Source organism: Hevea brasiliensis, chromosome 13 (genome assembly GCF_030052815.1).
Source record: "Hevea brasiliensis isolate MT/VB/25A 57/8 chromosome 13, ASM3005281v1, whole genome shotgun sequence".
In the NCBI taxonomy this organism is placed as follows: Eukaryota; Viridiplantae; Streptophyta; class Magnoliopsida; order Malpighiales; family Euphorbiaceae; genus Hevea; species Hevea brasiliensis.
In genome coordinates, this window is record NC_079505.1 from 61,458,099 (window position 1) to 61,473,701 (window position 15,603).

The window sequence follows — 15,603 nt, forward strand, 5'->3', positions numbered from 1 at the left end:
GTCCATAATCATACCATATTAATTGTTTATCCATGTATGCATGAGATGTAGGAGAATGTATGCAACTATATGATATATGCATGCTAATTGGATAATGTGCAAAGTGAGACCATAATAGCCGATCACTAAATCTTCCAAACAAATGATGAAGTTGGAAATGGTATAATTAAAGTAATTATATCATGAGCCCTCCATTGAAGCCATTATTTTAAGAAATTTTAAATACTTACATGTGATGCATTTAATTTAAGAGATTTTCTTAAGAATAATTGTTAAGCATAAGATATTGTAAATATGTAAATAGTTGATGACCAATAATGGTTGTGCCTGAAGACATTAAAATTATTTGCATGTTTACTGGCTCAATCGGATCAACTTAACTAATGCAAGATAAATCAATAATGGATGTGTCTGAGAATTTGAGTATTAGGGGCTAGATAAATGATTGAACCTCACATGAGATATGATGGGCAAGGAGTTGCTCACTTATAGTTTATTGTAATTCCAATAATGGATGTGCCTGAGGATTATCAATAAGACTATAAGAATTCAATCACGCTCTAGAAATCCATCTAACTAGGATTTCTGTTTCCTATTTTGGAAGTGTAGGATTGGCCAAGTTAATGGGAGGACCAATTTGATTAAAAGACTATAATTATTTTGCTTAATTACTTGATATATTTACTAATTAATCTAGTTATTTTCTGCAGTTAATTTTTTGATAATAATGAGCACACAACAACCACCACCATCCAATATCCTTGCGAGCATACTTAATCATAATAGGTTGACGAGACATAATCTTTCTTATTGGCTAAGAAATTTAAAACTTGTCCTGAACCTAGAACGTATTGGATATGTTCTAAACTCAAAGGTTCCTGGTCCCTTACCTCCAGAGCCCACTCAAGAGGAACATGATACTTTGGACAAGTGGAAGGAGCATGATATAGAGCCAAATGTTACATGCTTGCTTCTATGAGTAATGAGTTACAGAAGCAGCATGAAAATATGCAGAATGCAAGTGAGATCCTCCTTCACCTGCAAGAGTTATACGGTGAGCACGGCAGGAATGCTAGGTATGAGATATCTAGACAGTTATTCTGCATGAGAATGTCTAAGGGACAGAATGTAAGAGATCATGTCCACAAGATGATTCGGCTTATTGAGTAGCTGGAACATCTTGATTTTCAAATGGATTTCCAACTACAGACGGATTTGATCCTTCAGTCCCTGCTTGAGTTATTTGGTAATTTTATGATAAATTTCCATATGACAAAGCAAGAGTGTACTTTGGCTGGGTTACTTAACATGCTGGTTATTGCTCAAAAGAATATGTCGGGCAATAAAGGAAAAAATGTGGCTTTGATTGCATCTTCTTCTTTTGTTGGAAAGTCCAAAAAGAAGTAGGGCAATAAGAATAAGAAACCTCAAATTCCTGGACCTTCCAAGAAGATAGCCAAACAGAAGGTTAAGATCGAAGCTGAAAAAGGCAAGGGAAAGTGTTTCCACTGCTAGAAGGATGGGCACTGGAAGAGGAACTACCCAGAGTATAACAATCTAAATGAATGCAATGCCGTGATGAAAATCAACTCAAGTTCAAAATATATTTAGCACTTAAGATTAGGTCATGTTGCAGAAGATTATATTGCAAAGCTGGAGAAAATGGGGATTTTATCCTCATTGGTTCTACTCCAACTTGTGAATCCTGCCTTCAAGGCAAAATGACTAGATCACCTTTTGTTGGACAAGGGCTAAGAGCTGAAAATATTTTGGAATTGATACACAGTGATGTATGTGGTCCATTTAAAAAAATGGCTAGAGGCAGTTTTCATTACTTTATTACCTTTAATGATGATAAATTAAGGTTTGGGTATTTGTATTTGATGAAATACAAACACGAATCCTTTAATAAGTTTAAAGAATTTAAATCGGAAGTAGCAAATCAAATAAAAAAAGTATTAAAACTCTTCGATCAGAACGTGGAAGTGAATACTTAAGTACTAAATTTGATGAATACTTGAAAGAGCATGGCATTGTTTCCTAGCTGACTCCTCTAGGAACACCACAGCTGAATAGTATATCTGAAAGGGGAAATTGTACCCTATTAGATATGGTACGCAGTATGATGAGCTATACTGATATGCTAGTCTCCTTTTGGGAATTTGCATTAGAATCAACTTTGCATATTCTGAATAGGATTCCATCAAAATCAGTTTCTTCCACACCTTATGAGATATGGCATGGAAGAAAATTGAGTCTTAAGCATGTTAAGATTTGGGGTTGTCCAACTTATATTAAAAAGCTGAACACTGATAAATTGGCAACCAGATTAGAGAAAGGTCAATTTGTTAGATATCAAAAAGAAAGTTTTGGATATTATTTTTATTTGCCTACATCACGAAAGGTTGTGGTAAGCAGAGATGCCATATTTCTTGAACAACAGTTTATTCAAGAAGGTAGCAAAGGAAGGCAAATAGAGTTAGAATTGAAGAATTTTGTCCAACCAACATATCAAATGGATATAGATCCATCTAGTTAACCTACACCTATTGATGAAACATCTAGAGTAATTCCTCGCAGATCAACCAGGATATCTCACCCACCAGTGAGATATGGTTTTCTTCATGAAGATGAACAAGAGTTGTTTACTCATGAAGAAATAGATCATAGAGATGATCCACTTACCTATGAAGAAGCTATATCAGATATAGACTCTTCAAAATAGATTAAAGCTATGAAATCCGAAATTGATTCCATGCATAAGAACCAAGTTTGGGACCTTGTTGATCCACCTGAAAGTATTGTACCTATAGGGAATAAATGAGTTTTCAAGAAGAAAATTAGTTCTGATGGAAAGGTACAGACCTATAAAGCAAGGCTAGTTGTGAAACGGTTTCTCCAAAGGCAAGGAATCGACTATGAGGAGACTTTCTCACCTATTATCATACTTAAATCAATTAGGATTCTATTAGCAATAGCTGCATACTATGATTATGAGATTTGGCAGATGGATGTCAAAAAAACTTTTCTCAATGGATACATTGATGAAAACATTTTCATGGAACAACTTAGGGGTTTTGAATTTCAAGATAGTTCCAAGGTATGCAAGCTAAAGCAATCCATTTATGGGTTGAAACAAACTTATAGGAGTTGGAAGATCCGTTTTGACGAAGCCATTAAGTCATTTGGTTTTATCAAAAATATGGATGAGCCATGTGTATATAAGAAGGTTAGTGATAGTGCTATCACTTTCCTTGTCTTATATATGGATGATATTCCATTGATAGGTAATGACATAGGTATGTTGACAACTGTAAAAGTATGGTTGTCAAATACATTCTCCATGAAAGACTTAGGGGAGGCAACCTATATTCTTGGAATTCACATCTATAGAGATACAGCGAAAAGAATATTTTGTTTATCCCAAAGTTTATACTTGGAAAAGGTGTTAAAGAGGTTTAACATGCTTGATCCCAAGAGAGGATTGTTACCAGTAAGACATGGTATCCACCTTTCTAAAGAGATGTCTCCAAAGACACTCGAAGAAAGAGATAAAATGGCCAGGATTCCATATGCTTCGGCTATTAGAAGTTTGATGTATGCAATGGTATGTACTAGGCCAGATATCGCATATGCTGCTAGTTTGACTAGCAATTTTCAATCCAATCCAGGTTTGGAACACTGGATAACTGTCAAGAATATCCTTAAGTACTTGAGAAGAACTAAGGATTTATTCTTGATTTATGGAGATGGTGACTTGCAATTGGATGGTTATATTGATTTTGATTTTCAATCAGATATCGATGATAGAAAGTCTACCTCTGGGTTTGTGTTCATTTCTAATGGAGGTGTAGTTAGTTGAAAGAGTTCCAAATAGAGTAAGACTATTGATTCCACTACAGAGGCTGAGTATATTGCTGCATCAGATGCTGCAAAAGAGGCTGTTTGGATAAAGAAGTTCGTGACAGAACTTGCAGTAGTTTCTTCCATTGAGTCAGCAGTTCCACTTTACTATGACAATAATGGAGCGGTCATTCAGGCTAAGGAACCCCGGTCTCACCAAAAATCCAAACACATAGAAAGGCGCTACCACATTATCAGAGAGATAGTTGGGCGAGGCGATGTAGCCATACAAAAAATAGCATTAGCTGAAAATTTAGCCGATCCATTCACGAAGCCTATGTCACAAGCTCAGTTAAACCGACATCTAGAGAAGATTGGTCTAAGATATTGTAATGAATGGCTCTAGTGCTAGTGGTAGATTGTTAGTAGTATCCCCTAGAGCATATCATTTAATATGTATCTTGTAAATATTTTATTAATAAAAGGCAATTTCACTTTTTTGTTTATGTAACATCCTCCCGGTAGCAATTCCATACCATCTCTATTCAGGTGACTGTCAGTCTGGACAGGTAGAACTTCTGGAAAAAAATATTTAAACTAAAGTGAAGAACCATAATTAACTCAAATATTAATAAGAAAAATTTAGTAAAAATTTTAGAAATAAAATACAACCAAGTTAAATGAGCTAGGTGCCCAGCGAAGGGTAACTGGAGGAAGTTGCGGTTCTATAACGAGGAGCCCTAGACCCGGGGGAAAAATTTTAAAATAATTTTTGGGACTCCAGAGAAGGGTCATTGAGGTTCCTATGGCATTAGAATGCCAAGAAAATACCTAGAAAAATTTTTCAATCGGTACAGACAATTTTGACCCATTAAGCCAAACGGAGGGCATTTTGGTCATTTCGCCTTCAGAGGTGATTTTTGGCCGACTTGTCCAGTTAAGTAAATAATTATTATGACATAAAATATGAATTAATATTGATAAAAAATTAATTGAAAGTGAGTAGAGAAGAAGAGAAAAGAAAATACAATAAAATGCCAATTATGACATATTATGAGGTCATTTAAAATTGTCCACCAATCACAATTAAGTAACCATCAAATTAACTAATAAAAAGAGTCAAAAGAGACCAAAGAATTAAAAAGCAAACAGCAGCCCTTCTTCTCCTTCAAAAACGTTTTTCACCTCCTCCCTCACTCCTCCATTAACAAACTTTCTAAAGCTTCAATTTCCATGCTTTCCTCACCCCAAAACCCTAAGTCCCTTCACTAAAAACTTGTCTCTACCTCTTGGGAAGTGTTTGGCAGCCTACAAAGGGAAACAAAGTGAAGATTAACTTGGGAAAATTCTGCCCTACAAGAGGTTAGTGCACATATATACTTAAAACTCTTTAATCCCATGCTAGAGACTTGAAACAAGTATGAATTTGTAACTTAAATGAATAAAAGTTATGTGTATGTCCACCATGATTTTTGGCAGCCCTAAAGAAGGAACATGATTGAGTGTCTTGATGGACTTAGAGTGAACTAGAGAGTATGTTTAAAATATATATATATATATATATATATATATATATATATATATATATATATATATATATATATATATATATATATATATATATATATATATATATATGTGTGTGTAAGGAATGAAAGTGATTAATTAAGGTAGTTGTGAAAATTTATAATGGAAATTAGGGTTTTGAGCTGTGAAACTTGGATTTAGCTTATGAAATTGTGAAAGAACATTATAAGGGTCAATTAGTGACAATTTTAGGTAAGTTGACCATAATTTGGACTGAAATGTAGCATGGCAAAGGGAATGAGTAGGCTGCCCTGTAAGTGCAGCAGGGTGACTGAAATTTCAGTCCACTTAGACAGCCATAACTTTTGCTGTGTAGGTCCAATTGGTGTTTGGCCAATTGGACATGAAACTAGGCTTATAATGGCACATTTTTGCTGAAGAAACCATGCCCAAAAGACCAAAGCAAGAGGACCAAAAGTTGGCCCCAATCGGGATACCCTGCAACAGCACCTGCAGAAATGACCAAATGAACAGTAACTGTTCATTTGGCCATAACTCACTGTAGATATGGTCAATTGACCTGAAAGTTTTACAGTAACAAGATATGATATAGACAAACAACTTTCATGAAGAAACCTATCCCAAATTATGCCATTAACCCATTCAAATTATTGAACAAATTTGAGTTATCAAACCTGCAACTCTGCAGATTTACATTTGAACAGTAATGTTTGGATGGCTATAACTCTCTCTAGAAAACTCGGATTTAGGCGATTCTTGAACCGATGGAAACCTAAGGCATGGTAGAACATTTCATATGAAGAAATTTAGACCAAATTATGAACTTAACTTGGTTAAATTACTGACCAAAGTTGGACCAAAATCTGCCAAAACCCAAAATTTTAGCAGAACGATGCAGTGAGCAGAAACTTATTTTGGCCATAACTTGAGCTACAAAACTCCAAATAGAGTGATTCAAAAAAAGAAATTCAACTAGACAAAATAAGGAACAACTTTCATGTTTACCATTTCCTCAAATTCCCACTATAACAGTGCTTAATGGAATAGTAAAGTTAAGCTTCAAAAACTGAAAATTTTGTTTCCCTTGGTTTAAGCCTAGAAATGGTAATGGTGATCACTTCCAACAAGTTTTAAATGAAAAATGTGGTATGTTTGAAGTGCCAAAGTCAATGTACCTACTTTCTATGCAAAAGTCAACTTTCTTGTTGACCAATGAAATGAATAGTGACACCAAAAGTTGAAATTCAAAGATTGAAGACTTTTAAAGTATCAAATGCCCTAGTATACCTAACAAGATTGGTTTGGATAGTTTGGCATGCCAATAGGGTATTGTTTTAGCAGTACTGCGAAAGGCTTTATGCCTGTATTCATGGCTTTAGGCCCGTATTCATGGCTTTTATGCCCGTATTCATGGCTTTTATGCCTGATTATGTGATATCATGGCTTTTTAGCCATACTGACTGCATACGTGGTAGACGTTCTGCGTCCCATGGTATGACGGCCCGAGGCACCGCGGTGTCCAGTGCCAACGACCCGTTATCCAGTCCAGTTAATTGGGCATGGAAAAGTATAACTGTGATTGAACTGATTATTAAAGAAAATACGAAAATTAAGTATCAAGAACGATTACAAAAATACAAAGAAGCTCAAGATCATGAAGAAAATAATTAACGAAATGCATGAAGAAGTTAATATCATAAAACATGATTAGCCCTCTACTAAACAATAAGTTAGTAATTATTCATCTCTTATGAACACAATAGCAAGGAAATTATTATTTTTATTTGCATATTATATTTTCTTGTATTATTGGCACCACTAAGCTTTATGCTTAGCGCGTCGCTTTTGCAACGCGTAGGTACTGAAGATTTGGATAGAGGGCCCAGTAGACCACAGATTCGGTAAGGCAGTTCACAGTTCTGCATAGTGTCCGTGTCACCTCACCACCCACAGTGCATTGGTAGGACACTAGGTTTCATTTTGACATTTTGTAACTAATTTCTATTTTCTCATATGTATTTGAACTTATGGAATGTATTTTGAGGTTCATGTAAATAATGAAAAATCGTATTAATGAATGTAAAAGTGAATGTTTATCTGTGATTTATACATGATATCACATGAGATGAATGATTGAGAAATGAATGGTGAAAAATGTTGAGATTTTGATATTGAAGTTTGAGAGTGATGAGATGATTGAATATGATCATAGGAAGTATTTTTCACAGGTTCCGAAGAACTGTTTTCTCCATTTTTAACCGGTACTTTGCCGGATTTTCTATAAAATTCTCGGACCCTCAAATAAATTATAATTTCGATAAATGGCTTAAATAAATTATATTTCACAAGTTATATTCAAAGGAAGAATAAAAATGAATTAAGATAAAATAGAGTGCTCGGCACACTGAGTGGCATAACTTGCTCGGCTACACTGTAGTTGGGTAAGGGGTGTCACAGTTTACATAATGTATTTATGTGTAATCGAAAAGGTCCATTGATATTTTGTTAGAAATTCTATTCTTAAGTTGTTAAGAATATGAGTGAGAGCATTTCTAGCACAAAGTATCATAAATTGGTTCATAATCGAGAATACTTCACACAGGACATGACTTATCTAGAAAGATTGTAATCATGTTTATTCCCCAGGTATTTATATGAGATATAAATAAGATGGAGTGGTGAGTCTTATGCCATATAACAAACATGATAGGCACTTATACATGATAAATAGGCCGAACCAGTGATGTATATGACAAGCATATAGAGTTTACTCTTGTTAATGAATTGTCATATATTATATCAGTGCATATAATCTTTAGACCTGAGATAACACAGTTATCTTGTATATATGTGGTTTAAGTTTGATACTACTTTCATACTTATATTGTGTATGGGTATATGGGCATGTGTTGGCTCCTACTAGTTATATATGGAGATAGGTGTTGATCAAGATGGAATCCTTTACCCTAAGTAAATAGGGATAAAATCCTAAGTTCATTTAATTGTTCTTGATGTTTCAAGTTCTTGGCTAGGACAGACAAATTTAGTCAGAAAAGAGTTTCTGACAAGAAAATCTAATTAATCAAGAACTAGAATTAAAAGAGAACATAATGTTCATAGCAAATGGGGTTTGACATTAACCATGACTCCAACTCGAATTGGGATTTTATAACAGAGAGATTCTAGTGCATGGTAACATATGATTAAAGGTTCATTTAAGGTATTCCTTATTACTGATTGGGTGGCCATGGCATGCTATGTTAGGTGTCAACCATGGTCTATGAGATGCCTAAAATGATTTAGAGAAATCATTCATGGTAAGAAAGAGTTTTGATGATATTAAGAGTTGATATCATATCTTATTGCCAATTAGTGATGAACCTAGTGAGTCACACACATATACAAGTTAATCACCAAGTTAAATATGATTTAATTGATTAATTAAAGAGTTTAATTGATTAATTTAATAGGTTTGATTTGTAATAAGATTGCAAAGTCCCTAGCATAGCTTGAAACCAAATCTAGGTTATTGGATATATAGTATAAGTTAAATTTATATTTAAAGTATTTAAATATGAATTTAATTGTGAGAAATTAATTAATGGAGATTAATTATTAATTTATATTTGATATAAATTGATTAGAAGAGGAGAAATAATGATTTTGGGTTGAGAACTCAAAATTAAAACATAAGGCTAATTTGGTCATTTCACATTGTGCACCATGAGATGGTGACATATGGCATCATATAAGTTTGCCATTTGTCTTCCTATCATGCAAGGTGATCAAAGTCAAGATTAAGTCTAGCTTTGACACTTGGCTTAATGAGATTAAATCAATTAAAAATAAGATGCAATGTGGTGGTGACATGTAGCAAAGGGTTTAAGTGATTACTTGACCTAATTATAAAAGGGTAAAGAAAAGAATAAATATTTAACTCTCTCTTGCCTCTCAAGTATGGCGGCACATTGCTTTCTTCCTCTCCTTTCAATTTCTAAATAATTCAAAGAGAAATCATCCATTCCCTTTGAATTAAAATTACTAGGAATTGTTTGTAGTGTCCTATACACACATATAACCTCTTTAAAAGCAAAATCCCAAATTATAATTGGTTGGCAAGGCTTGAGAAGCAAAATTGGGAGCTACTCATTGATGATCTTGATGTGGACAAGCTAGAAAGATAACACTTGGGGTCCTAGGAGCTTCCTAAAGGTGTCAATTGCATTCATAGTGCATCAAAGAGGTTAGTGCCCAAACTCCTCTTTCAAACTAGGGTTTAATTGAATTAATTTGTTAATTCACAATCTTAAATAGCAAATGAAGATCCTAATATATATTAAAAGTGTTTTAATATGCAATTGAGTATTGAAATTAATTTGGCACATAATAAATGTGTCATGATGCATGAAACCCTAGAAGAAAAATTTTGAAATTCAATGCTCCAATGCATCAATTATCATGCTTCCGCTCCTTCACTACCTTTGCAAATTTTGCTACCTGAAATGCATATGGAATGTCTGAAAATATTGGAAATGACTGTAAATAAGACCTCTTTCTGAAATAGCCCATCAAGCACCCGGACCGGCCCGAAAACTCAGTCCCAAATACCAGTGACATATCACCGATTTGATCGCACCTAAATGAAGCTAAAAAATTATTAATAATTATCATATAATTATATTTAATTTATAAGCATAAAAAAACTCAAAAATATTTCCAAGCAATCTAGATCATTTGATAATCACCTTTTCCAAAAGGTGTCCGATCAGAGCGAGGTCGGCCTCATCTCAAAGGTTTCATCATCCTGAGTCCAACGGTGGTTTCAAATCATTGATCTGATGGTTGGATCGGCCAAAAATTAACCAAAAATCTCCAAATTTACCCATTTTCTCTCCCCTTGGTTCTCTCAGGCATGCCTAATCTCAAAAGAAAGCTATTATCAAAGTGAGCCCAATGCAACTTGAATCATCGAATTTGGTCACAGAAATCGGCCGAAATTGCCACCTGAAAATTTCGCTTTGCAAGTCTCCCTTCCTTGCATCCCTTCGCCAAAGTCACTGGTGTTGGTAGAGTGTCTCGTTGGCCAGGGGTTCAAGTCGCTAAAGCATGAACAAAGAGAAAAAGGAAGAAAGAGTTACAGGGAGAGAGGAGGCTGAGAAGGGGGGGGGGGGGGGGGCGGGCCGGGGAGGGGGTCTGCTGCATTGCATTTTTAGATTTTAAGGGCATTTATTTTATTTTTTTTTTAACTTTTAATTGCATATTAAGCCTTAAACTTTTGTAAGCTTTTCAATTAGGTCCAAAATTCTTCAAACGGGTCTAAATATACTTTAATTATTTTAAATCAAGTTTTTTTTTTTTATAAAACACAACAACAATGATAATGATAATAATAATAATAATAATAATAATAATAATAATAATAATAATAATAATAATAATAACATTAAATCTCATTTAATAAGACTATTAAATTAATACTTGAACTAGTATTAAACTTTAAAATACTTCCATAAAATATGTTTGAAGGAAATAACAATTAAAATATTAAATTTTTGTAATTACAAATAAATTTTAAAATTTTTCAGGGCATTACAATCTTCCCCCCTTAAAAAAAAAAAAAATCCATCCCCAAATTTTTGAACAAAAAGGGGATATCGAAAAGAAGGTGATTGGAATAAGTGCGAGCACTTGTTCTTCAAGCTATACATAAATGGTTGAAGACTGTTTAATTATGTCTGCCCCTTCTGTACCATGCCAGCTAATGTCCTCCATCTAAAACTAAGCCATTATATTTGTGTACTCGTTGATCTTTTTTTTGACATTTATGATATCCACTATACTTCCACTGCACTCTGATATGGTATAAAGCAATACTAGTCTTGGTTTCCTTCCATTACCAATCTATGCAGCACAAGGATGTGACTCAAATGGCCTACTTGCAAAGTGTCATGAAGCACTATTCTGAAGTCACCACTTTTACACTCATCTTACCAAGATCATCGCTAATCCTGTTGGCAATTGAAGCTCTAGCAAGACTTTTTTTCCTTGCTCAAAGCACCTGTACTTCTCAATTCCATGATATTGTGAACTTCCCATTTACTTCATGCCACTAACAAGGTCCTTGTACTAGCTCCTATCCATCTTAAGTAACCCACTATTCTTGAGCCTTTCTCTTATCCTTTGATCTCATTTGCTCTTTCTTTCCTGTTCCTACTACCATTGATATCCTCACTAAAAACTTAACTTTCATTCTAACTTTAGCCTCAAGTTTTGAGGTTGTAGTACCAATAGTGCTTAGTGGTCAATCTTATCTATCTTCAACTTTGTCCTTTCTCACCTTTAAGCCTCTTCTCTTAAAGATATCCATCCCATCAACATTAACTTTAACATTCTTTTTTATTTCTTAGTTCTAACTTTATTGGCAGCTCCATTACTTCTAGAATTCTAACTTTGCGACTGGCTCTTACTCATACATCCTTCATGTCATATAACACGACAACACCTGCGATTCACTATGAAAGGTCCTTTTTGTACTTCCTTCATCACCTTACCCTTCAGACCACTATCATCCCCTCATATCCTTTATAGAAAATTGCACATCATGGTTAGATAAGTGTTCTTGAACCTATAAGTTTCACCTGAACTAATAGTGTAGTGGTGAACATGAGTGTTGTACCATAATCCCAGACAAGATACTTTAGGCAATCATTCTTCTTGATATAGCCACATCTATTGCCTACAGCTTTTTAGACTTTAACTTTAATCTACATTCATTCTTCTTGATATAGCCAAATCTATTGCCTACAGCTTTCTATAGTTCAACTACAAATCTACCCTTTGTTGTACTGTTATCCCACCTGACATATCATCTTAGAATTTACAATCTCTTCTTATTCTCCATTTGTCCTCCATACTTAAATTATTTGTCTAGTACCCCTTATACTTTGTTATATTTTGGAAGATAAAGCACTAAGAGATTCTTCCAAAACTAACTCCAGTCATACCAACAATCACTCCTCTAATCCTTGAACTTCCTAATAAATTGTGAGTAACATCTATACCAATCTTATCCTATCCTGTCTTCTACTAGTGTTTTGTTACATATTATCACACTATCACTAGTGCTTTCTTACAAAGTTATCCTATTAGTCACACTAAAAAATGCTTGCCAAAACCCCAATTATAGACTCTAGGTCCTACCACTTTGAATTCTAACATCAAATCTCTGTGCCATTATCCCTCATTTTTTTTCTCATGCATATTTGAATATGTTAGGTTGAGTTTTATTTAACTTACTACCTATTAACTTTGCTTCTTTGCTTGATAAGACTATTTGAGTTACTGTTGCTCACCCTTTAGTTACTACTTATTTTGGTTGCATACCTCACCTAACTTTTCTCATACTATTAACAATCTAAAAGGTCCTTGTCACATTGCCCCTTATTTTAACTTGGGGATAGAAAACAGACAAAGTCTATTCTAGATCCTATAACTCTGAGCTCCATGTTTTGGCTCCTAACACTACACTAACTATGACCTGCTCTGAGTTCTGCACTTTTGAGTTCTATACCTTGACAAATGTTCTCCTTAATGTCTTCCTTTTCTATGCTCTCTATCCTTTTCTATTCACCTTTTCTAGAATAGTATTTTGTCTCCTCTGTATCTTAACTCAACTCTCTCTAATCTTATCCTCATTTGGGCCTTTTAGTTTGTTCCTTAGCCAACTCCTTTTATCTTACCCAAAACTGAACTTTGACTATTTTATTTTTTAGCTTTGTTTTCTTTCTTAACCTAACTATCATGTTAAGAACTTGTACCTTTTCACTGTTCCTATCATGTCATCTATACCTCAATGTTACTTAGAATTAGTCCTCTAACCATTCTAGCTAGTACTTTTGCTAGCATTCAGGTTATCTCTCCTGCTGCATTTGAACTAACTATTTTATCTTTCCCTTCTACACTTTTTCTATATATATATATATATATATACATATTCTATGATTTATCTATGTTAACTTCTATCCTTATTTTTTCCTTTACTTAGAATATACTATTGTCTTGAGCAATAAGAAACTAAAGAGGAACCTAGGGGATGGTAGTCATACATTCACTTCGCAATCTCTATTTCTACCCATTAAACTACAGACTACTCTCTAATACCTTGATGTGGAGATCTACAGGGATTTTGTTTTCTCATTTTAACTCAAATAGCCAAACTTAAGGTACTAGGTACCAAAACCCATCATTAACTCAAAAGCTTTACATACATTATGATCTTATCACTTATGATTCCCATAGTGAGATTTGTGTCCTCTTTAGGGTACCTGAACCAATAACTCTCTATTACAGTTTACTAGAAGAGATGCCATTTAGTAAGTCACCAACACCAATAGCAATCTGCTGTCTCTCTTGAAGAACATTATCATACTTTAAACTTCCCTAACACTTCATCTAACAGGTTATGAACTTTATCCCTAGCATTCGGTCTCCTTTAGGCAGTAAGGTTGTACTTTGCACCTTGCTGCCACACAAAGAATATATTATTCTTATTAAACTTTAGGCAAAACATACATTGTAATGCCAAAACTGCTAAGACCCTATATCAGAGACTAGATGGTCTCACTCTATAGATGCTACCTTTATTTTGTGACTATACTGAAACCTCTAATCTTATGGCAACTTTTGATATAACTCTAGCTCATGCTAGGGTAATCGAGTCACTGACTCTAGTTACCACCCCAACTGTGACCTTCGATATTCTAGCTCAAGGTTTTAAATAACTAACTAGGAGTTCCTAACTCTTTTGCAGATATAGAACTCTGTTTTGGCATATCTATACCAAACTAAAGGTTATCTGTAAACACCCTCATCATGGAGATGCACGCAGTGCTACATAATAATCCCATGTCGGTACTGTAATCTATAGCTTATAGCATGAACATCGAGAACATTATATAATTACTATGGTACGTCCCAACAGATCAGGTTTCTCAACCTCTTATCTCTCTTTAACCCACTGATACAATAAACTTGCCCTGACTGGGCTGTCCATTGATAACTGCCACCAGTGGTACCCTTACCTCCATCTAAGGCAGCTATACTGCCATAACTCACCTTTATGTACTCTTGCCTTTCATTAGAGAGGCATGCCAAATTATCCGATTCTAACAGAAACATAACATTTCTTGGAGTATGTACCCCTATGGCAGACCTCAATATGTCTACTAACTTAAGTCCACATCACCATGTACTCCACAAAAATCAAGACACTAAATTAAAGCACGCTTACACTACTTAAGGAATAACGTAGAATCTAGAAATAAGGAATTACAGAAGAAGATGAAATAGGATCCTATACTCCACATGTGACACTCTAGGTGCATACTTTCCCTTGAATCTAGGGCCTAAGCTCTGATACTAACTTTATCATGACTAGATCCCATGGGTTGGATTAGCACTAAGACCTGGGCTAGCAGAAAGCCATCGAAACTCGTAGTAAGCCTCACTATTCCCAAACCCATAACCAGGACCAAAATCAAGGCCCAACATATACATAGAAATAAAATAAAACACCATAAATTTACTTGGGCCAACTTAACCCGATTTCTATAAGAAATCCCCTACTATGAGAGTTTAACTCATCCTTGATATACAACATGGATAAACCATCTCATATCATAAATTTTTCATTAAATAATATAATATATTCACATACCAATGTCACAATGGAGTTCTAGTAATTAAACAAATAGTTAAATAAATAACTAAACAAATAAATAAACGCAATAAAATTTATTAAACTATAAAGCACAACTTACAGAGGAAAATGCAAGCTAGACTCAAAAAATAAACTCGCTCCTTCTATAATCTAGGAAAAATATTTAAACAGGAATAAGTGTTTGACTCAGAGAACTTAGATATCGATTGCAAATGTAATTTCCATAACTATTTAAAACTAGTGTAGTCCTATTATGAAATGCACATTCAACATATAAAATAAATAATTTACCCAATATCCACATGAGAAGTTAATTTAGAGCTGCTCACACGCGCCCAGTATATTGCATCTATATATACGTATATATAAGAGTTGATCCCCTCAACTCCCTTAATCCAATGCCTGTTAGTGAGGTTAACTGAAGCTGCGGGTACCAACGAGATCAACTCAAAGTCGTGCTTATCCCGACTTATCCATGTATAAGGATCAGGACC